Below are 26323 nucleotides of genomic sequence, written 5' to 3'. Positions count from 1 at the left end.
TAAATAATATTTTACATGTCACACTGGGTTATATTTAAAATTTTAAGTTATGCATATTGTGTATGCTCTTTGACTTTCTCATTTGTGGCAATTGGAACAAATCTTTAAAATCCCAGTTGTTGATGTGTCTGGTGATTGCTGTCCCTAAGAAATACTTAAGTAAAAAAAAAAAGTTAAATACTTTTCGAACCTTCCCTGAAGTCCCTGTAATCTCCTCTTCTGTGATTGAAGATTTTTTTCCATCATTATCAACGTGTTGAGCTATATAAAAAAAAAATATATATATATATATATACATATACATATACATATACAGACATTTTTATATGTATGGACCCCTGGAAAATACTTGAAAATAAACAGCAAATTATTACTCTGTATAATTTATTTTAATGTGAACTTATTTCAAATTGTGTTGTAATAAATGTAGTCACAAGAAAGATTGCAGATTTGCTGGCATATCACTTACCTGAAAGTTTAATGGTTCAGAATTTGGAGTTTGTTTGTATGTCTATATTTAAGGAACTATCTCTTTTAAGTGCCTACAATGGTGACCTAAATTTGAAGTGTTAAGACTGCCAAATCCTGCTTTGTAGAATCTTTGCCTCCTCTGACATCCTTCAGAAGTTACAATGTATTACATTTTAAAATCAAACTTACCCCAAAGAAGAAATGTTTCATTTTGACAATTTAAAAATAATTAAGAATTAATCATCAAAATTTTTTAAAAATCCAAGTAGAGATGAAAACTTCTCATTTTCTGCCTTTTTTTGATGATTTTTTTGGTTGGTTCGGTTTCAGCAAAGTGTATCAAACTGAAGTAATACTCAGTAGGGTTCTCCATTATATTTTTATATTGAGATGGGTTTTGAAATACTCAAAATTAATTTCCAATAACATTCGATTACCATTTGATGGAAAACTATTAATTTTTTCTTTTCCAGTTTAAAATTGTTCATTTGTCTCTTCCCCGTGGACTCCTACTCATTTATAGGTAACTTGCCTCAAGAGACCTTCCCTATTTGTAGACTATTCTTACGAAACAAAACTGTTAACTGTTCACATTTTGTAACATATTTTTACACTTTTTTTAAGATCACAAAACCATGTATTTTTTGCCTCTCTGATAATCCTAATAAATTCTTTTACTGGGTGGAAATTATAAAATAAATTTGGGGCTCTTACCATCAATAGATCTCCTTTCTCAAGCACTATTCCTTCTGGTAGGATGGGGAATTGGGCTTAAAAACACTCTTTAAATGCCTCTCTTCATCTTTGCCTAATTTTCAGTTACTGGTGAACACAGGGCTATCGTTTGTAGAAGGGAAAGGAGGCAAGAGAAGACAAATCAGTGCAGAAGTTTCTGACTAGCAAAGTACATTTCTGTTACCTCTTTAGGGAAAAGAAGCTTCCTCTAGTAGTGCCTAACCTAGTGGAAATTGCTACTTGTCTCCTGCCCCCTCTTTGCTGTCTTTTTCTTTCCCCCACCCCCTGCTTCTCCAGTTCTTAACCCCATACCCTCTTCTTTCTCTAACTGTCCCACATCTATTTGCTTCTTGTTTCCCTCTTCCCTGACTGCATCTGTTTTGTCCTCTACATCTCTACCTCAGTCTCTCTCCTCAATTCTTTTCTCCTTCACTGCTTTTCTTGTTGCTTGCCGATTTTCCCATCTCCTCTTCTTCCTGTTTTCCCTCCAACTGTACTTTACCTTAGTGGGCAGCGGTCACACATAAACAACCCAGCGGGAATTTCTTTGAATGTTTCTCGGTTTTTAGTTACTTACAATTGAATTCTATCAGCTGTTATTATTTTCTAGCTTAAAGTAGAATGAAATTACTTTTATTTTTCAAGAATACCCAAGCATTTTTAGACTCTTCTATATATTTGTCTATTATGACTGAAGTTTTGGTTTTGACTTTTTTTTTTTTTGGTCACCTGGAAATGAACACCTTTGATTCTGGATGTGATGGAATATGGGGGCAGATAAATCCCCCGGGCAGTTTTGAGAGACATTGACACCTACTGAGCCGACCTAAAATGTTTGTACCCATGCTCAATCAGCCTTCCAGTTGGGTTTAATGTGAAACGCGATGGGGATGCAGTAGGCGGGAGCCAGAGACCCTCTGAAAACCCAGACACGCAGGTGGTACATCTTAGAGACTCTCTAGCCTATTCGACCTAATTGGGTTAAAACGAAGCTAAACAAACTAATTGGTGCAACCTGGGGCTTTTCTCTAACGATTTGCACTTTGAGGAAGAAAAATGGAGAGTGAGAAGGGACTAGGGTAACTTGTTAGTCAAAGTGTATTCCAGGAAAGTGAAGTAATTCAGTTTCAAAAAAAAAGAGAGACTGCTGCTGTTTTCTGAGCTGCTTTTCTGAGCACCCTTCACATATGGAGCTGACAGTGATTTACATAACACAAGATTCACAGATCTGCTGCTGTCACTGTTGGTGAACTGGGCGACCTATAATATTACTCCTGCGCAAGTCCTGCTTGTTGCTGCAACACAGTGATTTTCTGTTACAATGAACACGTGAAATGAATTGCCTTGTGTAGCAAAAACCTTTCAGTTGATCTTAGACACCAAGTCGTTGCTGAAAAGAAAATTAAAATTAAAGACTTCAGCGAAGTAGTGTATTCTCTTTCTCTTATAATTGTAATGTCCCTTGAAAGGGAGATATTCAATCTGTAGAGTTGCTGTCATATTAGTTTATTCATTAATTCAGTTAAAATGCTTTTCTATTGAATATTGAATTCTATTGAATATGAAAATTTACACAAAACATTTCTTTTAAAAGATGTACTTGACCTCCCAACAACTTTTAAATTGTAAAAAATAATATACCAAGATAACGGAATGCTTTAGCATGGTTGATGAACTTGTAAAAATTATCTGTGGTAATCTTTAGTAATGATTTTTTTAAATTATAATTATTTTTGCTTAAAATATGTGAGAGCATTTAGTTGTTAGTATTGCAGCAAGTCTGCTTATTAAAGTCTCCCCAGCTTGCAGAAATAAATGCTGAATTGTTTCAAATGGTATGCATGCAGACATTCTTGACATGAGCTAATAATAGAATGATAATTGTTGAAAACTGACCTAATTGAAGGGAGACCAAGAATCTCATGATTTAATGACTGAAATGTTTACATTGGTATGGTATTTGGGACCCTGAGGTATAACAGGCTCCATTTTAATTTTTTTTTTTTCATTTCTGTGACCATGTATTGAACTTATTTGGTCACCTCCATAGTCTGACATTTTGAAACTGTGACAATTAGTGTTAGCATTCACATGCCGTTTTATCCCCATCATTTATATTACTATTAATGTAACTAAAATTTTTATTCTCAAAAATTTTAAGTATATGAAACAAAAGAAAAAGTGTTTCCTGAAATATGATTCCCTAGTTTTCCTCCCCCCCCATTAACTAATTCTTTGTACATAACATTCTGTAGACAAAGTGACATGTAAATAGCCACGTTATTAGTGCGTACATACAGAAAAAGCCCAATTATTTTGAGGAATGTTTGAATAAAAGGTTTCTGTGTTTTAATAAATCTTAATTTGAAAAATTGAGTTTCAGGCTTATAAATTTCCACAATAGTGACTTTTCATATGGGGAAAAATAATGGTTAGTTAGAGTATATGCACATATATGTTAAGTGCTTATGGAGATATGACTTCCTGTGTTTTTTCATTATCTACTGGCTATGATTCTATATACCACTATTCATGAATTTAAATATTTTTTAATATCTGCTTATTGCACCAGGGAGATAAAATAGAATATGAAGTTGAGTTTATTAAATTATTTATCCCTACTGCTGGAGTGACTTTGAAGGCTCATTGAATAGATCTTATTTCCATTTTTTTCTCCCCTCACTTTTCTCATACTTTTTTTTAATACATCCAGACCATTTCATCTGTTTTGTTCTGCCAACTACAATATATTTTTTTTTGTTACACTAGAGAAATTTAAGACACATATTTGTGGGGAGTTTTCTTTGTGTGTCACATTACATAAAGTAAAGTAAAGGGACCTTTTCTGAAAATTCAATTTGATAGCACCTGCACTTTCCCCTTTCCCTATTGTGGCATATAATATAAAAATATTTGAAATAAAAATAGTCTGAAGCCTTTAAAAGTTTCGATAGTTTTCTAAAGTGATTGTTTCATGTTTTTTTTGTACTGGCTGAAGGAAGACTCACATGGATGACATCATGGATCTATAGAAGCATGTTCATTTTACTTAAATCTGTGAAAGAATATAGAAACGAGTCAAGCATCTTAATAAGTTAGGTACTTCCACATTTCTTCACCTGAGTTATACAGTTAAGTGTAGCTAAAAATATATTTCAGGGTGAGTAAGGGAATTCTTGGCTTGGATTACCAAGGTTAACTACCTCACTTTACCTATTCATTCATATAGACACAGCTAGAGATGTACATAATTATATCTTTATTTCTTTTCCTAGATCCTTTTTCCCATGGTGATTTCAAGTTTTATATTGGTAATACCAGATGTTGAAGGGATAATAATTTTCACATTAAAGATTCAATTTAGAAACGTACCGTAGAAATGTCTTCACACTCAAACACAAGGGAAGAATTGAAGCAGTTATCTGGATATAATTTTTTTAAAGCCCTACCCAACAATCTTGATATTTGTCAGAAGGTTTTTGTTCTTGTTTTTGTTTTTTCTAACTCAAATTAACTGGATAAAGCTTCAATTTCCCATTTCATTTGGAAATATAAACAGTCTCATGAGTCTTCTGAATTTCATCATTAATATTAAAATTATCATATCATAAATATATATTTGTCATATTACAATATAAGGTGAGTTGCCTCAAAACCCTCTTAATAACAGTTTATGTTCAAGCTCCTGATTTATTGAACATAATGAAACAATTGTTGAGTTCATGCATGTCAATTTCTCATATATACTCCAAAGTAATCAGTTTCATTATTGATTTTGAATTCATTTTATATAGGAATAAGTTATGTTTTGTTTTGCTTTTAGTAATTTTCAAATAGAATATGTTTCCTCTGGCTCTTTTCTAAATAGATTACAGCAAATTAAGTGTTCCTTAATACAAACTTCACCCAGATTGTACACATATTTATATTTTAAGTCTTTACAACTATCAAGAATTCTCCTTTTTTCTTATACCTAGAGAAAAGAATGTAATCAGCGAGGCTTAATGCTTATTCTACTACTCTTGTAGGGGGTCATTGAGAACTCAAGAATTCTCTTTATTGTTCCATGCTGTATGTTATTAAGCATTTGAAAACATTCATTGTTGACCTTGAGAATATAGCTCTATGATGATCAGCTTCCAATGTTTGTGTGTCTTTTTCATTCAAAATTTATAGTTTTTTGAAGTTGATTTTTTAACAAAAGATCTCATAATTGAGTGTTTTAAGTAAAAGAGAAATGCAATTATAGGTCTAAAATTATCACAGAAACTATAAAATGGTTAAATTATTTTTATTGTTATTATCCTCAATGAAGTCATTCAAAGGAAAAATACATAAAATTGGTCTTATTTTTAAATCGTTTTTTGAGCTGATGATTAGGAATGATCATATTCTTTATAAATAATTATTTAAATACTATCTAATACTAATTATAATCACTAATATTCCATTTTGTTCTTAGTAATGGTTGATCGAAAAGTAATACTGGAAATAAATGCCTATGTGATTATGTTTTAAGATGTACATGACTAAATTAAAAATGTAGAAGTAAAGAATTTTCATATTTTCAAGTATCTTAGAAAACTTGAGAGTCCAGTGGAATTAAAGTTATAGCTTCAACTTCATTTTCTTAAAAATTTTACTAACATTGTAGATTAGTTTCATTTATTTTGCCCTTTGGAATTGTACATTGGTAGCATACATGAAACTTTTTACATCTTGGTAACTTGAGACAATGAGTTCTCTTCTTGATACATTTGAAATGTCTATTGACTTATAATTAATGGTTTTAAACAAAAGAATGCTATATGCAGCATCTAGTTTAGGAATAGCAATTACTTAAATATCCCCTTATTTTTGTCATATAAAATAAATAATTTGTTTTACAAGTAAGCCTTTCTTAACTTGTTTGACAAATAGTTGGGGTTTCATGACCATTTCCCCAAAGGAAAATGCTAATAAAGTTATCTTACTATACTTATATGAATTAGACAAATGAGAATTTTTATACTTTGTTCACCAAATATGGACTTGAAAACCCAAGTGTACTATAAAGGAAAAAAACATTTATGGCATAATTGATAATCCACTTGTGTTGTTCCCTTGGGGAAAAGTCTTTTCAAGTTTAAATAGTCATTTTGCTTTGTATTTTTCATGAATAAGTCCTTTTTTTTCTGGAGTCAGTATTAGTCAATACATATATATTAAATGCTATGTTTTTATGTCAGCTTTTTGGAAGTATTAATTTGCATTTAAATTTAAATAGTTATAAATATCAAACCTAAGTGGTAATTAAGGTTTTTATTAATTTCTCTTGTTGCTGAGTATCTCCAAGTGCCTACCTCAATGTCCTGAAAGTAGTAGATCCTAAATAGATATTTTTCATTAATTTTTATAATCAGCAGACTTGCAAAATCTTTTCTTATTTTTATTTGAACAACACAATGGGTTTTCTATCTTTTTTTCTTCACAAATTATTTTGATGATGCTTTTCTTTTTAAAATGTTTTTATTTTAATGCCTCCCAGTAGAAAAGTCAATGTATTTTCAATGATTTTGAGATATTTCCAGTAATGTTTACTGTAATATTTAGTTTTTTCTCCTTATTAAAAAAAAAATACTACCAAAAAACTGAGTATGACCTCTCATTATTTGATCTTTAAACACTGGAGAAAGAACTAATAACCATAGAATTCTTAGTACTAAGGAAGTAACTATTATCACATTTGCTAAATTCTTTCAATTTTCAATTATACCTTCATTAATTTGTGTATAACTATATATTTAATTCATATGTATAATTATTCACTATATTAGTTTAAAATGTATTAGCTTTTAATTGTGGAAATAATTTAAATGTTTACCTAGCCAGTTTTCTAAGAAAGAACTTTAACGAATGTATGTGTGCATGCACATATATATATATATATATATATATATATATATATATATATACATATACATATACATATACATATACATATATATAATTTTAAAATTGTTTTTTGTTTTGATGCAGCAAACTACATTTACTTTTATTGTAACCTTAATCTGTATTTGGTAGGCAAAATGCATAACTCAATGGGGGGAAAAAAGTGTTTTTCTCTCTGCAAATTCAGTTCTTCATTTGTTTTGCTCTCCACGCTGCATTAGCACAGTTTTCCCCTGTGTGCATCTGCCAGTGTACAATTTAGCCACGGGCATCTGTAGACCTTGTGGTGATCAGTATTGCAGGCAAAAGCCATATGTGTTTAAATAAAAAAAAAACTCTTTATTTCATTTGCTATTTTAACTGGATGGATAACTTTTGTGCCTCAAGACAGAGGAAGAGAAAATACAGAAATAATTAATTGCCTCTATTCTTGAGGCAGTTTCATTTTCCCCCTCCAATATGGAATGCTTGTCAGCTTTCCTGATAAATGACTGCATGTATTTGCATAGATTTTACATTAACACAAAAATTAGTTTTATTTGTGAAAACTAGTTTACATAATAATATAAAACTCTAGTGTTATTGATTACATTTTCAAACATTGAAGATGACTTTAGAAGGAATGTAATTTTCTTATTCTTGCAAATAAAAGATTTTAGATAAAAACATTTCAATATTGAGACTATCTTTTACCTTATAGACCCTTCAATGGAAAAATATGTCCAAAATATAGTTGCATGATTATTAAGGATTTTTATTTTTCATCTCTGAAAAGTCACATCGCTTATAACTTTTTTAGACCCATGCATCTAGTCTAGTTGGTCTAGCTTACTAAACTATACATTTTAAACATTTCTCAGAAGAAATGCTTTCAAAGCAAATCATTAATCTGTATGTCAAGTTATTTAAACAATTGAATATCTTTATCTATAGCATTTTGGATATATAGAACATAATGGCTGTTTAATTTTTACTGGTTTCATGCCATATTCCAGACATGAATCCAATTTAAGGGAAAGCTGTGTTTTCTTTGGGGGGGGTGGATATATTTTTATCATGCCTAAAAAGAGTGTCTTGAAAGTAGCACAGGTCATTTATAAATATTTTTAATTGAATTATTGAACCAGCATTTGTTAAGTGCTTATTACAGTCAAGATATTGTGGAAGGCACTAGGATACAAAAAAACAAAAGAAATGATTGTAAAGTTGGTTTATACTTTGCATAGATCATATGTGATGATTTTACTTGTTAATTATGAAAACTAAATTTATCGAGGAAAAAAACAATTGTTTAGTCTTTTTTTATTGTTGTTCTTAGGTAGACTTGATGTATTATTAAGCATCTTAAAAACAGCCACAGAAAAATACGCCATGGCTGTTTAAATGCTATAAACATCTATTCCTCTTTGGTAGCAGGCAGGAGATGTTTATTCATACTGTATTCCGGCATCTTGTTGTCTAGAGGCAACCTGCTAATTGCATGCTATCATATACGTGTTATGGAAAATTCAAATATGTTCACTGTTGTTATATAGTAAAGTTTTACATAAAGAAATCCTTGATCCTCATGAAACATGTTGTATTTAATGGCAACTTAAACTAAGAGAGTGCCTCTGCCACTTCTTGAATCTGGGACACCCTGGGTGCCAGCTGTCACTGCTTAGCTAATGATGACAAATGCCCCTCTCTATGCAGATTGCAGAGCTTGCAGGCTGCTGTGAAAGGCAACCAGATTACCTTACTTCAGATAGTAACTTAACCTTTTAAACTCATGTCAGAATGAAATTATCAGCTATGATAGTTTCAATATCTGTATCTTTTAAAACTGAAATCACAAACTTCTCAAGTGGTATGGGCTTGCATTTTTGCATATACTCCATATGCCTTTCACATTTACATTATTAAATACTTTTATATTGCCAATAATTTTTCTGAAGGAGTTTTTAACTTCAAAGGTACAATATTGTCTCTTGAACATAGTTCATTATGGTTTTGTCTATATATACCCAGTGGAGAGAAGCCAAAGGAGAAATGAGATTCAGATAATTGAAGAAAAACTTCTATTTTGTACTGAATTGATCCAGGTGATTGCCTCAGTTTTCCCAAAAGTGTATGTGTGCATATGTGCTTTCTGTGTGTATGTATGTAGGCACAAGTCTGAGTATTTAAAAAATATATCTTAAATAGCTATTTAAAGTTACATAGACTATTCAACAAAATATCTGAGAATATTATACTAACTAATGAATAGATCTTTCTAAGTATTTTTTATTTGAGCATCTCCATTGGAGATACTCTTTTTGCCTTGGAAATGATGCAGATGTCTACATAAGATAAGTAGCAGTAAATAGCTTTCATTAATATTTTATGGTATAATAGACTTTACTGAGGTATTAATGAAATTAATTTTAAAAAGGAACTTCAAAACTTTATATTAAAATGAAAAACGTTCATTTGTTTCTTTTAAAAATAAATATTTGTCACAAGTGATTTTTATTGAGTAAACATTATAACTAATTTTATATTTGAAAATGCATTTTGCCTAAAAATACTATATGCTTATAGATGTGTTTTCATAAAGTAAAACTATTTTGCAAATCTAAAAATTGACAAGAAAACTAAAATGGTTTAATATCATATAAAGTGAACTACTCCTGCATATGACCCACTAAGATTAATGGGACTCCTAAGACATAAACCACAAATATAAGCAGCTGTTTCATTATTATTTATGAAAGTTTATTCATCTGAGGTTTTACTCTTTGTTAAAAGTTATATAAGTGTATTTGAACTAGATTATATACCTTTAAGATCAATAATTTTAAAACAGATTTTCATTTAGCATGAGTTTGAAATGAATTTTTTTCATATGAAATATACATGCTAGTTACTTATTTTTGTAGCCTTTTCTTTAGTCATCGATAACATAATGTGAAGAACATTTTTCAAATTTTAACTTTTTGAATAACTGCCAGTTATAGAAACATCAGATATAAATTTCACTTCTAAAAATATGCTTTTGAAGAGAAATATGCTTAGAATATGAAATGGATGTTCATTTAGAAATTTATTTCTGTAGAGGGGGAATTGGAAGGGGTGCACTGTTCATAATAACATTGACTTGAAGGATATGGGAAAATCTATTTTATAGATTCTCCATGTCATATCATACCTTTTACTGTGTTGCCTTTTGGATACCAGGACCTCATTTTTGAATCTGTGTAATAACATATTATATTATATCATAGTGAATTTCTATATTGGCCTATTTATATAGGGGTGTGTGTGTGTGTGTGTATAAAATATAATTAGATATAACAACTTTTTAAAATTATTAATAGGCTACATCTATCACAAAGAAAACAAAGTAGAACTCTTATACAGTGATTTTGATTTTTTCACATAGCTACTTTTTCTGTGGCTGTACCATTTCAATGAAATTACAGCCTTAAATTCCCTAGGTATTGCACAAGTAAGTTCATACATTCGCACTCAAGTATTTTATATCAGTAAGGTTTCAATTGTAATTATTATTAATCCTCAAGGCCATGTTGTAAAGTTGTACATATAAAGGCACAAGCCAATAAGCTTGTGTTTCTAGTAAGAAAAAATTAATATTTTAACATTTGTCAAATATTGAAAAAATATAAATATGTCAATAAATATAGATGTGCGTTTTTTCAAATACACATCAAATATATAGGTAGACTGCTTGAAAATTCTGAGATTTTTTTTTTTAAAAAAGGCTTGTAATTATAATAAATTTATAGCATACGGGTTTTATGATACTATGGTAATTAAGAATATTGGTGTTTCATTACTTTAACTTTGAGTAGACTATTATAACAATATAATACAGTGAATTGATACAGTTTCATAACAAGAATTTTCATTCAATTGAAATTACATGAAAGAAAATAAAGTTTTAAATCATTTTTCAGTAAGAAATGTTGAAAATTACATTAAAACAAATTTGGAATATGAAAACAAGAATGGGAAATAGATTTAATGTATGCAATGATAAAACCTTCATTCCTTGTATGTCTTTTAAGTTACAGCATAGTTAAGGGCAAATTATAGTAAATACAATTTGGGGTAAGTATAGAAGCCAGATAGGAGTTATCCGTCCTTAACAGAAATGAATTTTAAATCATTAACTTTCTGTGTTTGTGTGTGTGTGTGTGTGTGTGTGTGTGTGTGTGTGTGTGTGTGTGTCTTGTAGGTGACTCTTTTATTTGCCTAGATTAACAATTAGTACTTCATATTAAAAATGATATCTGAGCAATAAAGCACAAAGACATAATGTCCAATATTTGACTTTTCTGTAGTTTTATTTCTTGAATGAATTACAAAGTCCAATGCTTCCACAAAAGAAGCACTCACATTTAGGGTTGCCCCATCTGTGTCATCTAGTAGCTTATGCAGGAGAGGAGGTATTATCACATGAATCCAAATGTACAAGCAGTTGTTTGATGAACTCTTTCTGGGTTTAGAGGAGTTTATAAGTTGCTCGCTCTATTGTGTGTCATTCCCAGCTGACACATGTGTACTCTGATGAGCATAGTTCAAGGGTAATTATATCTAATGAAGCCTGGAACACAGCTTGTTCTTTAAGTGATTTATTTATGTTCTATTGTCTGATTCTTGAGATTTCTGAAAAATGATTATAATCTATGCCATCCCCCCCCCCATTTTATTACTGGTTGTTTATATTATGATTATCTTTCTTTCCAGTAAACATTTAAAAGCAAATGAGATTGAAGAATTGGGAAAATACGCAACTAAAATTCAACAGGCATTTATTGAGTATCCTGTATGTACAAAGTGTTATGAATACAGATGTAGTGCAGAGAGGTAAATAGGGAGAAGTTTTTTAAATCAGGAGGGCCTTAATGTCTGTGAGACAAATCTTTTAATCTCACTTAACCTCAGTTTTTACACCTCTGAAATGGAGATAATAATAACATAAGAGTCTATTGCAAGGACCAATTGAGATAATATTTGTAAAGTGCTTTGCAACACCCTTAAGACACTATTTATAATGTCAGATAGGATATTGTTACTATTATTATTCAGAAGATGCTAAGATGATTTAGATAGTCTTTTCCTCAATAAATTTCTAATGTCAGAGATAAGACATAAATACACATAATTACCTTGATCTTATCTGAAAGCATATACTTTCAAAATAAAATGAAAATCAAGGGCAGCCAGGTGGCACAGTGACCCTAGAGTCAGGAGGATCTGAGACACTTGACACTTAGTAGCTGGGTGACATTGGGCAAATCATTTAACCCTAATTGCCTCACATTTACACACACACACACACACACACACACACACACACACACACACACACACACAGGAATGAAGTTATTGTCTCCACCTCACAAAGTTGAATTTCATCTCATTAACATATTTGTGTTATTTATTTAAGTTCATTTTAAAGGCATTTGACATGATTAAAATAAATAGAGATAAACAAGAGGATGCATTAGGAAAAATATGCCATTGGGAAGCAAAATCCATGAATAAGGACTAATCTTCATAGAAAATTAATATGATTACAATTTTAATTATATTTCTCAAAGAAATCTGAAATAAAAGTGCCCTAGTAGAAATAGCTTTTATGTAACAGTTCTATCTTTAATTCATATAGCTTCTGTATACACTGGTAGTGACGAATCTGACATTCCTAACACACCCATAGCAAATATTCAGTGCACCAATGGCTTGTAAAAATCTAGGGGCTCAAAATTGCTTTAAATCCTATCAACTCACTTCTGCTTTCCTGTATATCTTTGTTTTAATTGGCACTACAAGTTAGTAGTAGTTTGTTAAGGGTTTGCCAGAATGGGAACAGCTATACTATTTGGAGGAAAAAAGACAACTTTAGAGTACTTAAACTCAGCAAAGATCCTGAGGGGTCTAAAACAGTAGACAGTATTTGAAATCCATTTTCTGCTTGATCTAGTAGTATCCATTCCTATATCCCATTTTCAGGATTCAAGCCATGATGCCTAATAATCTCAATATAATTTAATATCATGTCACACATTCTTGAATGCAAAGTAGTATTGGGCATCATATGGACATCAGATAACTGGCATTAACGTACACAAATTCATTCCTTTCTCACCCCACAAAAAAGGAAAACCTCACTTCTCATAACAAATAGTTAAAGAAAAGATTGCCTTCCTAGAGTTAGAAATCCTAGCTGTGAAAGTGACTAGTTTTGTGAAAGTGGTCAAGTCCCTTCTTAGCTTTAGTCTGCAGTTTATTTGTAAAGTGGAAGCAATATATTTTTTAAACTTAAAAGTACTTTACTGTAAAGATCAGTGAGATATAATGAATGTCAAGTTAATTAAAATGACAAAGTACTGTGTAACTTGAGCTACTGTTGTTATAAAAACAAACTTGTTTCTACATCCAGATAAGCCAAAATCTCTCAGAAGGGTTACCTTTTTTCTTGATTTGATATCTTTAACAAAATAATAAAATTCAATTGAATATGTCTTTTGCATTCAAAGGATTAATAATTGTACTTGGCGCCTAAAAAAAAATATCTCAGATACAGGATTTATTTAGGACTCCAGAAAAGTTCTTTGCCACCATAAAAAGTACTAGGGCAGCTAGGTGGCACTGTGGGTAGAGCACCTGTCCTAGAATCAGGAGGACACAGGCTCAAATCTGGCCCCAGACACTTAAAAATTGCCTAGTTACGTGACCATGGGCAAGTCATTTAACCCCATTGCTTTAAATTAAAAAAAAATTAAGTGTTTATAAATATTTTATACATATTGATCATTTCCTGATTTGACCTTTTCAGAATATAGAGACATATTTAGAATTCATTCTTAGGGAATATGTCCGTAACAAAGAAATAAAGCCATTAAAATCAGCATGATTTCAGCAATAACAGGTTATATAGTAAAATGGCATAGTGGATAGAGCAACAGACCCAGTCAGGAAGACCTGAGTTCAAATCCAGCCTCAAACACTAGCTGTGCTACTCTGGATAAGTTACTTAACCCTATTTGCCTCAGTTTCCTCATCTACAGAATGAACGAGAGAAGGAAGTGACAAATACTCTGGGATCTTGCCAAGAAAATCCCAATTGAGTTCACAAAAAGTGGAAATGACTGAAACAACTAATTAAACCAATAAATTTCATTTTCTCTTTTGATAGAGTAAATAGACTATTCCAAATCTGGGAAATGGTATAATTAGATTTTAGGAAAATATTTGACAAAAGTCTCATTCAGTATTTGTAGAAAAGATGAAGAGAAATGGAATATATAATAAATTTCAATAGATTTTGAAACTAGATTTTGAAATATGACAAATTTCATGACTTTATGAACATGAAGAGAATTCAGAACTGCAGTATATGGGAAATAATGGTATCAAAAAGATATAGAAAGAAGACATAATAATAAGAACATGATAGTTTTCTTCACATATTTAAGAGCTGGAAGACTTAATGGGGGAATAGACTTAATTTGAATATCTTCAAAGAATAGAATTAAAGATCTTAAATTAGCAGTGAGACAAATATGACCACTGAGACCTCAGAGGGTGAAACACATGAATGGAATGTAACCTTGAAATGGTACACCAAATTCAAAGGTAAAATATAGGCAAAAGTAAGGTGAGGAGTGGTATTGTAATAGACTATAATAATCATATATATTCTTGTGAACAAATCTAAGAATGAGCATTGGGAAACTTGGTACAGAGCATTTGGGTGAAAATAGTGACAGGACAAACAATTCAACAGAGGAAAGACCTGGAAAGAGATATATATACTATAACCATTGGTTCATTAGTACTTGTCCTTCGTTATCAAAGAAGACCAAAATGAGATCACTATGTTTGAAACAAATTATAGTGTGTCCTACTGTGGCTAATTGGACAAACATGAGCTTGAAATGCTCTACCACAAGTTGATCACAAATAGTCCATGTGAACACCTGGGTTGAGTTCTCTAAACTTATGTTCCTGATCTTTCTTTTGAGTTGCTTCCATTCTGCCTTCCTCATAGAATGCAGCTCCTTCACTGATGAGGGTACACCATGCTGGGTGGTTCTGTGTCTCCCATGCTGCACAATCAATTCTAAAAATTCTTCAATGAGACCTTCAGGGTGTCATGGTATTGCTTCTTCTGACCCCCTTCTGAGTGCTTGCCCTGTGTGAGTTCTGCATAAAATAGTCTTTTTGGCAAGCATACATCTGGCATTCTAACAACATGTCTAGCCCATAGTTGTACTCTCTGTAGTAATGTTGGAATGCTCGGCAGTTTAGCTGGAAAAAGGACCTCAGTATCTGGTATCTTCTTCTGCCAGGTGATCTTCAGAATCTTCCTAAGACAATGAAATGGAAACGATTCAGTTTCCTGACATGGTGCTAGTAGACTGTCCCGGTTTCATAGACATATATCATCTTTTAAGAGATCATTAAAGTTGAATGTGGTCATTCACACCTATTATCACAGCTGAAATAGAGGCCCACCAAGCATTCCTGATGAATATATCAGAGCTGAGTAACGAATTTGCAATACAAATGAGTTAAAAAGGAACATAAAAAGGTAAACATCAGTGATCAATTGAAAGGTATTTCAGGAGGATGAAATGTCTCTTAAGGTGGAGACAATACATGTGTCCACTCAGACTTTTAATATTAAAATGGATTATGGAGGAAGAAAAATAGGCAGAGAGCCTAGAGTAGTTTTCCTAGGTTTTGATTATCTTTCAAAGATCAAAGGGGGGGGGCAGCTACAGTGGACAGAGCACCGGCCCTGGAGTCAGGAGTGCCAGAGTTCAAATCCAGCCTCAGACACTTAATAATTGCCTAGCTGTATGACCTTGAGCAAGTTGCTTAATCCCATTGCCTTAAAGGGAAGGAAAAAATAGGGATTTGGGGAAAAGAGTTTATCTCACATAATCTGACTGTGCAAGTAGAAGTCTTATGTAAATGAGGGCAAGAAAGTATTACTTAAACTTGCTTTAAACTGACCAAAGGAGTATAGAACACATGCTGAACCTGGAATTCCTGTATTTTGAATATATTCAATTCAAAAGGGAAACAGAAAAAGGGAATAAGAGGGTAGGTAGATTTAAGAATGAATTAGTCAAGCAAAGAAAGCTCTAAACTTGACAAGGAATTCACAATCAGAGGTTTGGGAGGAAAGAAAGATCATATATGGATAAAGTATCTGATCAGAGTTTAAGTGAAAGGAAATGAAAGGTTTCATTAATGTTAAAAGTACTTTTTAAATATGACATAAAGAGTGGTTTGAAAGCAAAGAGGAAAAAGGAATAAACTAAGGGAGGGAAAGGAACCCACTCATAAAAAGGAAGAGGAAACCAAATTCTGCTTACAAAGCAGACTCCATCAATATGTTGATTACAGGATATACAACTGAGACACAAAGACTTGAACAGTTAGAATGAGCTAAAGCAAAGTGTTATACTTCAGCTGAACTAAAAAAAAGCAAGGGTAACATGCTCTCAGATACGGCAACAACAAAGCTAGACTTAAGGAAATAAATAATGAAACTACATTTTGCTAAACAGGAATCCTAGACAATTAATTTTAATATTTAACACCTATGTCACAAGTGGCATAGAATCTAACTACTTAAATAAAAAGTTAAACAACCTACAGGAAGAAATAGAAAGCAAACTTGAATGAGCTTATCAGAGTCTGACAAAGTCAGTTAAAATGTAAACAAAGATGAAATTAATAATTTTAACAGAACTCTAGAATACTTAGATGTTAAAGAACATTAGTGATTGAATGGAAAATGGAGTATACAAATTTCTCAAATTTGAATGGCAATTTTACAAAAATTAAAAATTTTACAAATGTAGAAAAACCATACCATTAAATCTATTTTTATGCCATCTGATGAATAGAGAACCAAAAGGAGGATATAAAATAACAACAGTATGATAAAGACAGTTTTGAATGAATTAGAACTCTCATCGTTAATAATCACAAATTATGTTTCTATAGGATTCATGATAAAATATGCTACCCATCTCATGAATGATTGAGAGATAAAAGTGTCAGTACAGAATAACGTTTTTCTGTGCACAGTGAATGTGTTCATTTTGTTCATGCATTATACAGTTAAGTATATTTTTTAAAAAATGTTTTGTTTTTATTTAATTCTCAATTAGGGAAAGTGTGGGAGGAAAAGGTAGATTTTTACTTAATGAAAAGAAGTAAACTTTAATTTAAAAAATCTTTTATTGTAAAGAGTATGATAAAATTTATGTTCAGTAAAGAGTCCTTTCTTCAAAAGGACTAAAGATAAATTGGAGAATAAATAATTTAATTCTAAAGAATGATTGAGTTGAAGAACAAGTTTATAGATACTTTCATAAAACATAATGACAAAAATGAAAAAATATACCAAAATTTGGAACATTTTTCCAAAGGAGGCCTGAGGGGAAAGATTATTTCTCTAAACATTTTCTTCAGAGAGAGAGAGAGTGAGAATGAGAATCAACAAATTAAAAAAAAAAACCTAAACAGCAGAATAGAAATTTTGTTAAACAAAGTTGAAAGCTAAACGTCTCCACAAAATTTATATCTAAAACTAGGATTTGTTTAAATTAAACTATTGAACCACTGGCTGATTTAATTAAAACAGGGGAAAACTTAAATTACCAATATAATAAATGAATAAGTAGAGTCACTACAAATGAATAAGAAATAAAGTATATTATTTGAAAAAAATTGTGCTACTATATATCAGTAAAATTACATTTTTTTGTCAAGGCAATGGAGTTAAATGATTTGCCCAAGGCCACACAGCTGTGTAATTGTATGATATCTCAGGCTGGATTTGAACACAGGTCTTCCTGACTCCAGGGCCAGTGCTCTATCTACTGTACCACTTAGCTGCCCCATAAAAATTACAGTTTATGAGAAAGGGATGAATATTTAGATAAAATAAAAATACTCATATTGGAACAAGAAATTGAGAATTTAATTCTCAGTCTCAGGAAAAAAATCAATGCCATAAATGAACTACTAGGGGGAAAAACAAAGACCAGATGAATTTGTAAGCAAATTAAATCAGACATTGAAAAAACAATTCCAGTATTATACAAATGCTTGCTACAAAGGAAAAGAGGGTATCTTGCAAATTTATTCTGTAATACAAATATGGTCTTGATGTCAAAAACCAAGCAGAGTCAAAACAGAAAAAAACAAAACTGTAGTTTTATATCCATATTGCTTATAGAAAATTTTAAATAAAGCATTAGCAAGCTACAATAAGCATATCACAAAGATTATACACTGTGACTTGTTTGAATTTATTCCAGGAATGCCAGGTAGGTTCAGTATTAGGAAAACTATAAACATAATTATCATCTTAATAATCAGTAATCCTATACATTGTCTCAGAAAATAAACCTTTTATAAAATATAATGCCCATCTCTGTTTTAAAAAATAATCTAGGGGTGGCTAGGTGGCGCAGTGAATAGACCACTGGCCTTGGAGTCAGGAGTACCTGGGTTCAAATCCGACCTCAGACACTTAATAATTACCTAGCCATGTGGCCTTGGGTGAGCCACTTAAACCCATTGCCTTGAAAAAAAAAATCAAAAAAAATAATCTAGACTGTTTGCCACTGAGGGGAGAGGTTGAGAATGGAATATGCAAGCAGATAAATGTTGAAAAATTGTCATGTACAAAATAAAATAATAAAAAAATTGTAAAAGACTTCAAGGCATATATATATATTTATAATGTATGTATATATGTGTATATATATTTATATTAAAGTTCAAATGTGGCCTCCAGCATTTAATAGTTGTGTGACCCCAGGCATGTCACTAAACCCTGATTGCCCCCTTCCCCTAAAAATACTATAGGATATACAAAATATTTGGGAACCTACTTTATAAAATATAGGAACTATATGAATATAATAACAGAAAACTTGTTTTAGAATGGAGAAATATTCATTGCTTGTGACAATCATGTATAAAATTATTTAGTGCTTTACCAATCGAACTACCAAAAGATTACTTTAAAGAACTAGAAAAAAATTATGTAATTCATCTGGTAGAAGAAAAGGTCAGAATCTCAAGGAAAATTATGAAAAAAAAGTTGGCAAAACAAAGGTACCTATGCAGTACCAGATCTCAAACTAAAGGCAGTAATTGTCAAAATGACTTGATAATGATTAAAAAAACTAATAGAAAACTTGATCAGTGAAATAGATTAAGCACCCAACTTGAACCTACAAACAAACCTTAGTGTCCTGACAGCTAGGTAGTACAGTGGATAAAGCGCTGGCTTTAGAATCAGGAGGACAGAAGTTCAAATCCTACCTCAGACACTTGCCACTTACTAGTTTTGTGACCTTGAGCAAGTCACTTAACCCTGAGTGCCCCCTATCCAGGACCATCTCCAGTCATCCTGATTCATATCAGGCAACTGGACCCAGATGAATCTATGGGAGAAAATGAGGCCATTGAGGCTTAGCACAGCCTCACTCACTCAAATACAATTCATATGTTTGTCATGACATCACCTCCTGATGTTGTAGTCTTCCTTGAAAATGAAGGACAGTCTCAGACACTTAATAATTACCTAGCTGTGTGGCCTTGGGCAAGCCACTTAACCCCATTTGCCTTGCAAAAAAATTTAAAAAAAAAAAAGAAAGAAAATGAAGGACAAACAGTAGCCTAGTGTTCAGTAAACCCAAATACCCAAGTATTAGGGTAAAAACTCACTATTTGACAAAAACAGTTGGAAAACTGAACAATAGTATTGCAGAAATTCTATTTTGAATACCTCCCACCATATACCAAGATACAGACCTAGATCTAGAAGTTCACATTATAAAGAAATTGGAGGACTAAGGGAGAAATTACCTTTATTTTCTTTGGACATTGGAATGTTCATTATCAAACAAGAAAAAGGGATATTCACAGAAAAGAAAATTGATTTCGCACAAACCAATGCAATTAAGATTGGAAGGGTAAAAACTGGAGCAAATTTTTCTTTCTTGCTCATTTCCAAAATATAGAAGGAAATGTTTCAAATATATAAGAAAAAAAGCTGTTTCCCAACTAATAAATGATTAAAGGCTATAAACAGTTACTTCTCAAGGGAAGAAATCCAAGTCGTTGATTACCATATGGAAAAATTTCCACTAGTGAAATGCAAATAACAACAATTTTGAAGTTTTACCTCAAACCCAACAAATGAGCAGAGGTGACCAAAAAAAGGAAAATGAGAAATGGTGGAGAGGTTATAGAAAAATAAGCACACTGACATACTGTTGGTAACACTGTGAATTATTAGGCAGATAGTCTGAAAATCAATTTGGAGCTGTGCTCCAAAAGTAACGAAAGTGTGTAAGTCCTTTGGCCTAGTACTATCACTACTAAACCTATACCTCAAAGAGATTAAAGAGGAAAAGAGTTGTTGTTTGTTTGTGTGTGTGTGTGTGTATACACAGAAGATTTTTGTAGCACTTTTTTCATGATAAAATCTGAAAATTGTGGATAATTTGGTGGTTAGGAGGATAGTTAAACAAATTTATACTATTGGAATGTATTGAAATACTAAATGTGCCAATAGAAATGATATAAAGGACAGATTCAGTGATACCTGGGAAGACCTGTACAGACTGATCCACAGAATGAAGTGAGCAGAACCAAGAGAATAAATGAGAGTAATTTTCAGACTTAAGGCTTCTGATTAACTATGTTTCCAGATGACCAGTGATTTAAAAAAAAAAAAACTAACCCACTTACTGCCAGAGATAATGGATTACATATATAAATATATACAATGACATGCAGTTTTGGACAGTAATTTCTTTATGATGCATTTATTTTACAAAAGGTTTTATATGCATACACATATACTGTAGAGGTGGGAAAGAGAAAAAAATAATTCTTAATAATTTAAAAAAATAAAATTTAAGAAAAGAAAGATGAAATAGTCAAGTATAATCTGCCATACATTTTAAATTTGGAGATTATTTTAAAAATTTTTGTAGAAAGAATATTTAAGACCCAAGAGCTAAAATTCTATAGGGAAATTTCATGGTGGGGCCAGCAGGGCATTTGGAGAGGGGAAGAAATGCTTAAAAATTATACAATGAGAACACAGAAGATATTTTTATTAGGGAGAAAATGGAAAATGTCTGAAGTGGTTGATATGGCTTTACCAGCCAAGTTAGATTTTCAAAAGATATGGAATCAAGAGTGAAACCAAAAGCAGGTGACAAGGAACGAATGAAAAAAATCATGCTCAGAAAGTGAGGCTGATGACTTAGCACAGTACTCCCTCATTAAAATCCAATTTATATGCTTGTCATGACATCAACTACCCTAATGTCATGGTCTTTTTCAAGAATGAAGAACAAAAAAAATATCAATACCCTCTCCCCCCTTTCTCTTTATCTCCTATCATTCATGTTTTTCCCCTCACCCCAGTTCATATGAAGAGATTACCTTTTCTCTGTTCCTAGGCAAATCTCTCTACATACTCTCTTAATCTATTTTATCAATTCTTTTCCAGCAAATTGCCTCTCATTATCCCTACTGTATTACTAATCTTGAGGGTTTCTCTTTCTACTAGCTGCTTCCTTACTTTCTATAGACACTTCCCTATCTTGCCCATCTTCAAAAAATCTATATCTTGAGTCAGCAAAGTGTCACAGTGGTTAGAGACCAGCCCTGAAGTTGAGAACCTGAGTTCAAATCCAGTCTCAGACACTTGAAACTTATTAGCTTGTGTGATCTTGGACAAGTTACTTAAACCCACAATCCCTCACCGTCCCCCCAAAAAACCTCACATCTGAACTCTAATATCCCCAACTAGTTTGTTGTCATGTTGCCCTCCACTTTGTGGCTAAGCTTTTGGAAAAAAAAAACCATTGACAGTTGATACCTTTATCTCTCTCTCTCTCTCTCTCTCTCTCTCTCTCTCTCTCTCTCTCTCTCTCTCTCTCTCTCTCTCTCTCTCTCTCTCCCTCTCCCTCTCCCTCTCCCTCTCCCTCCCTCCCTCCCTCCCTCCCTCTCCTAAACCATCAGGTATCTGGCTTCCAACCTTATTTAACACCAAAGCCAGCTCAGTGATTGGTGAATCCCTGACTGAAACCATCCTATCTGACTGTCTGATCACATTGCTCACTTTCTATTTCCACTTCCCCCTTGAGGTCATTCTATCACTACCCATACCAGCTGCCTCCTCTCTAGACCCTTAAACTGTCAGTTTTCCTTTAGATTATGCCTTACTCTATTAGAATGCAAGCTTCTTGAGAGCAAAGAACTATCTTCTTTTATTGCCTTGGTATACCTAATACTTAAGCCAATATATAGTATTCACTTAATAAATACCCACTCTTTAATATATCTTTCTATCATCGTCCAATTAAAACTATTTTCTCTAAAACTTACCAATGATCTCTTAATTTGCAAATCTAATGACCTTTATTTTCAATTCTCATCCTTGTTGACATCTCTGCAAAAATTTGATAGTATTTCTCACCATCTCCTTTTAGAAATCTCTCCTCTAAATTTTCATGACCCTCCTCTTTCCTGGTTCTTCTACATATCTCACTATTCCTTCCTGTGATGGATTTTTACCCAAGGCAAGCCCATTAACCCATTAACCCCAAACTTTTTTTTTCCTTTCCTTGTCTTTTCTGCTTTCTTGGGATTCTATCATTATATACATGCATATGATTCTCAGATTTGTTTATCTAGCCTTTTTCTTTCTCCTGAACTTCAGTCCCCTATCTACAACTGACTTTTGGGACTAATTGAAATCAGTATTTTGTAGATATTTCAAACTCCACATGTCCAAAACCAATTATTTTTTTCTACAAGCTCTGCCCTCTTCCCAACTTTTCAGTTAATGTGAGGGAAATCATCTTTTCAGAATCTGTTTATAATCTATGTGTCATCCTGTGCTTAGCAATTTTTTATAAGTCTTTTTTTCTCTTTTTAGTAATATCTCTAAGTATATGCCTCCTCCTTTTCTCTTGCCACCACCCAGATGGAAGCCCTCATCACCTGGACTATTTCAGTAGCTTTCGGCTTTGTCTTATTGCTTAAACTATTTCTTCACTTGTTCTGTTTGGCTGTTAGATCATATCACCTCCCTCCTCAGTCAAGTCCAGTGGTTCCCAATCACTTCCAGGAACAAATGTTAAATTCTCTGATTTTCATAACCCTTCACAACCTGTCCCTTCTTATATTTCTTATCTTCTTAAATTTTATTCACCTCCATATACTCTACAATCTAGCTGCTTTCCTAGAACTTCACACTCCATCTCCCAACTCTAGATCTCTTCACTAGCTCTCCCTAAGTCTAGACTGGTTTCCTTTCTCAGTTCTACCTCCTGGCTTCCCTGGATTTCTTCAAGATTTATTTCAAATGCTACCTTCTTTGTGACATTATCCATTTATCACTATTGCTCATGCCTTCCCTCTGAGATTACTTTCCCACCTCCTTTTATATTTTGTTTGCACAATTATTCAAACATGCATTCTTTGAGAATAGAATACATTTTCTTTCTTTATATCCCCAACACCTAGCATATAAAAAAGTTTATTAAATGCTTGTTGATTTACTCATATATAAAAACATATATTTCATGCTAATAGGAAATTGACACCCATGATTAAAAAAAAGAAGAATTCATTTCGCTTTGTCCAAATGAAGCTCATCCTTAGATTCTGAAACAACTGACAGGTTTGATTGTTGTCACAAAGCAATATGTGAAAGAAAGGAAGGAATAAAAGAGGTGCCACAAAGCTAGAAAAGGACAAATGCCCCAGTTTTTTAATGAAGAAAATAGAATTGTGGCAAAAACACTGGTTTGGCAAAGGTCAGAGAAGCAAAATCAAATCCTGGCTCTGTCAATCACTTACTACCTGTGTTACCTTAAGTCATACTTTACAAAATGGGGGGAAATGAAGGTCATACAGCTAGGCAATTATTAAGTGTCTGAGGCCGGATTTGCACCCAGATGCTCCTGACTCCAGGGCCAGTGCTCTGTTCACTGAGCCACTTAGATGCTCCCCATTAACTAAATTTTTAATAATACATTTTAGAATTTTTCAGGAAACAAATTTAAGTTTATTATTTAGAGTTTCAAAGGACAATCATATCACGGATTTCAGACTTTAAGGTCTAGGTGTTTAATACACTATAAGACTCAAAGGTTTCAGCTAACTGATGTAGCAACCAAAAAAGCTTTTTTATTTCTGAGAGGCCTAACTTCCAAGAATAAGGAATCAGTGCCCCTCAGATCAGTACTATTCAGACTAGTATCTATTTCTTGAACCAGATGGCAACTGAAGTCTCATCCAACTCTGAAATTCCATGGTTCTCTCCTATAACTCTTATCTACAATCCCTGTGACATCCTCAAATAAAATACCACTCCCTGACCATGATTCTTCTATAATGTTTTATCTCCCTTATTAGGATGTAAACTCTTTGTTTGCAAGAACTGTCTTATTTTTTCATTTATATTGCCAGTCCTTAGCACATAGTAATGGTTTTAAAATACTTGTTCATTCATTCTCTTACTAGGAGTAATTGAAAGAAGGTATAAGATAGATTTCAGCCCAATATAATACATATTCTTGTTACTAGAGCTGTCCAAAAATGCAACAGATTGCTTCAAAATTAGGTAGTACAGTGGTTAGAGTAGCAGGTCTGGAGTCAGAAAGATCCAAGTTCAGTCCTGCCTCAGATGCTTAACTGTGTGCCCCTAGGCAAGTTGTTTTAGTTCTCTCAACTTCAATTTCTTCATATCTAAAATGGGAATGATTACCAACTTCTCCTTCACAGGGTTCTTGTGAAGATCAAATGAGATAATATATATGAAGTGCTTTGTAAATCTTAAATGTATGCTATTTTTAAGAGGCAACAATATAGGTGTACCCAAAGTCAGAAAGACCCAAGTCCAAATGTACTTCAGATGATGATGTTTGTCCTTTCTTCTCAAAGACCATGACATGAGGGAAGTGATACCATGACAAACACTTGAATTGGATTTGAGTGAGGGGGTGCTGGCCTAAGCCACTCACTTTCTCCATCAGAGATATCTGGATCCAGTGACCAGATGAGAATCAGGAATAATGGAGATGGCCCAAAATGTGAAGCAATCAGGGTTACTTGCCCAAGTGTCTGAAGCTGGATTTGAACTCTCATCCTCCTTACTCTAAGGCCAGTGCTTTATCCACTGAGCCACCTAGTTGCCCCATATGACCCTGGCGAAGTCACTTAATCTCTGCCTGTCTCAGTTCACTTATTTGTAAAATGAAGATTAAAAACAATCCACTGGAGTGGGGGATCCAATGAGATATTTGGGGACATTAAAGCATTATATAAATTCTATTTTTATTATTCTTAAAGTGTAATAAATATTGTTCAATTCACCAGCTATATTCTTCATATATGTTAATCATTGTCTTGGAGCAAGTTAAGGCTAGTTTCTTTCAAGTCATGGTGTCTTATCATATAACTTTTTTTTTAATTTTTGGTTTTTTTGCAAGGCAGTGGGATTAAGTGACTTGCCTAAGGTCACACAGCTAGGTGATCATTATGTGTCTGGGGTCGGATTTGAATTCAGGTCCTCCTGACTCCAGGGCCGGTGCTCTATCCACTGCGCCACCTAGCTGCCCCCTAACATGTTACTTTTCCAAAGCCCTGGGTGATTTCTTAGTGTCTTAAAGTTAAAAATCTATTCAGTTTTATTTAGATTAGATATAGAAAGATTGGGATTAAAAGATGTTTTCAGCAAAATACTCCTATCCTTTTTTATAATACCAAAAATGAGGCATCAAAAGACTACTCCCTAGCTATTCCTACAGCAATTAACTGAAAGACTGTTGTGGTTGATGGAATAGCCTATACCCATGTAATATACCTAACCAAATTTCTGACCTTTTTTTGCATTTTGATAAAGCCAACTCTAAGATCTACCAGATTTTTTTTGTATTCCTGTTATTATTGAGCTCAATCTAGGTGTTAAGAAGTTAACATTAAAACCTTGGAAAAGTAAATATCAAAGATTTTCTTAAAGAATATTATTTCGGGGCAGCTAGGTGGCGCAATGGATAGAGCACCGGCCCTGGAGTCAGGAGTACCTGAGTTCAAATCCGGCCTCAGACACTTAAAAATTACC

General features: G+C 32.7%; 1 protein-coding gene across 7 annotated transcripts in view; it reads left to right on the top strand.

Moving 5' to 3' along the window:
• The window catches only part of NBEA (neurobeachin), a 796125-nt gene that overhangs the window by 550142 nt on the left and 219660 nt on the right, over positions 1–26323 (top strand). The window lies entirely within an intron of this gene.

Source organism: Macrotis lagotis, chromosome 1 (genome assembly GCF_037893015.1).
Source record: "Macrotis lagotis isolate mMagLag1 chromosome 1, bilby.v1.9.chrom.fasta, whole genome shotgun sequence".
Lineage (NCBI taxonomy): Eukaryota > Metazoa > Chordata > Mammalia > Peramelemorphia > Peramelidae > Macrotis > Macrotis lagotis.
This window is presented reverse-complemented; position numbering and strand designations above follow the sequence as displayed.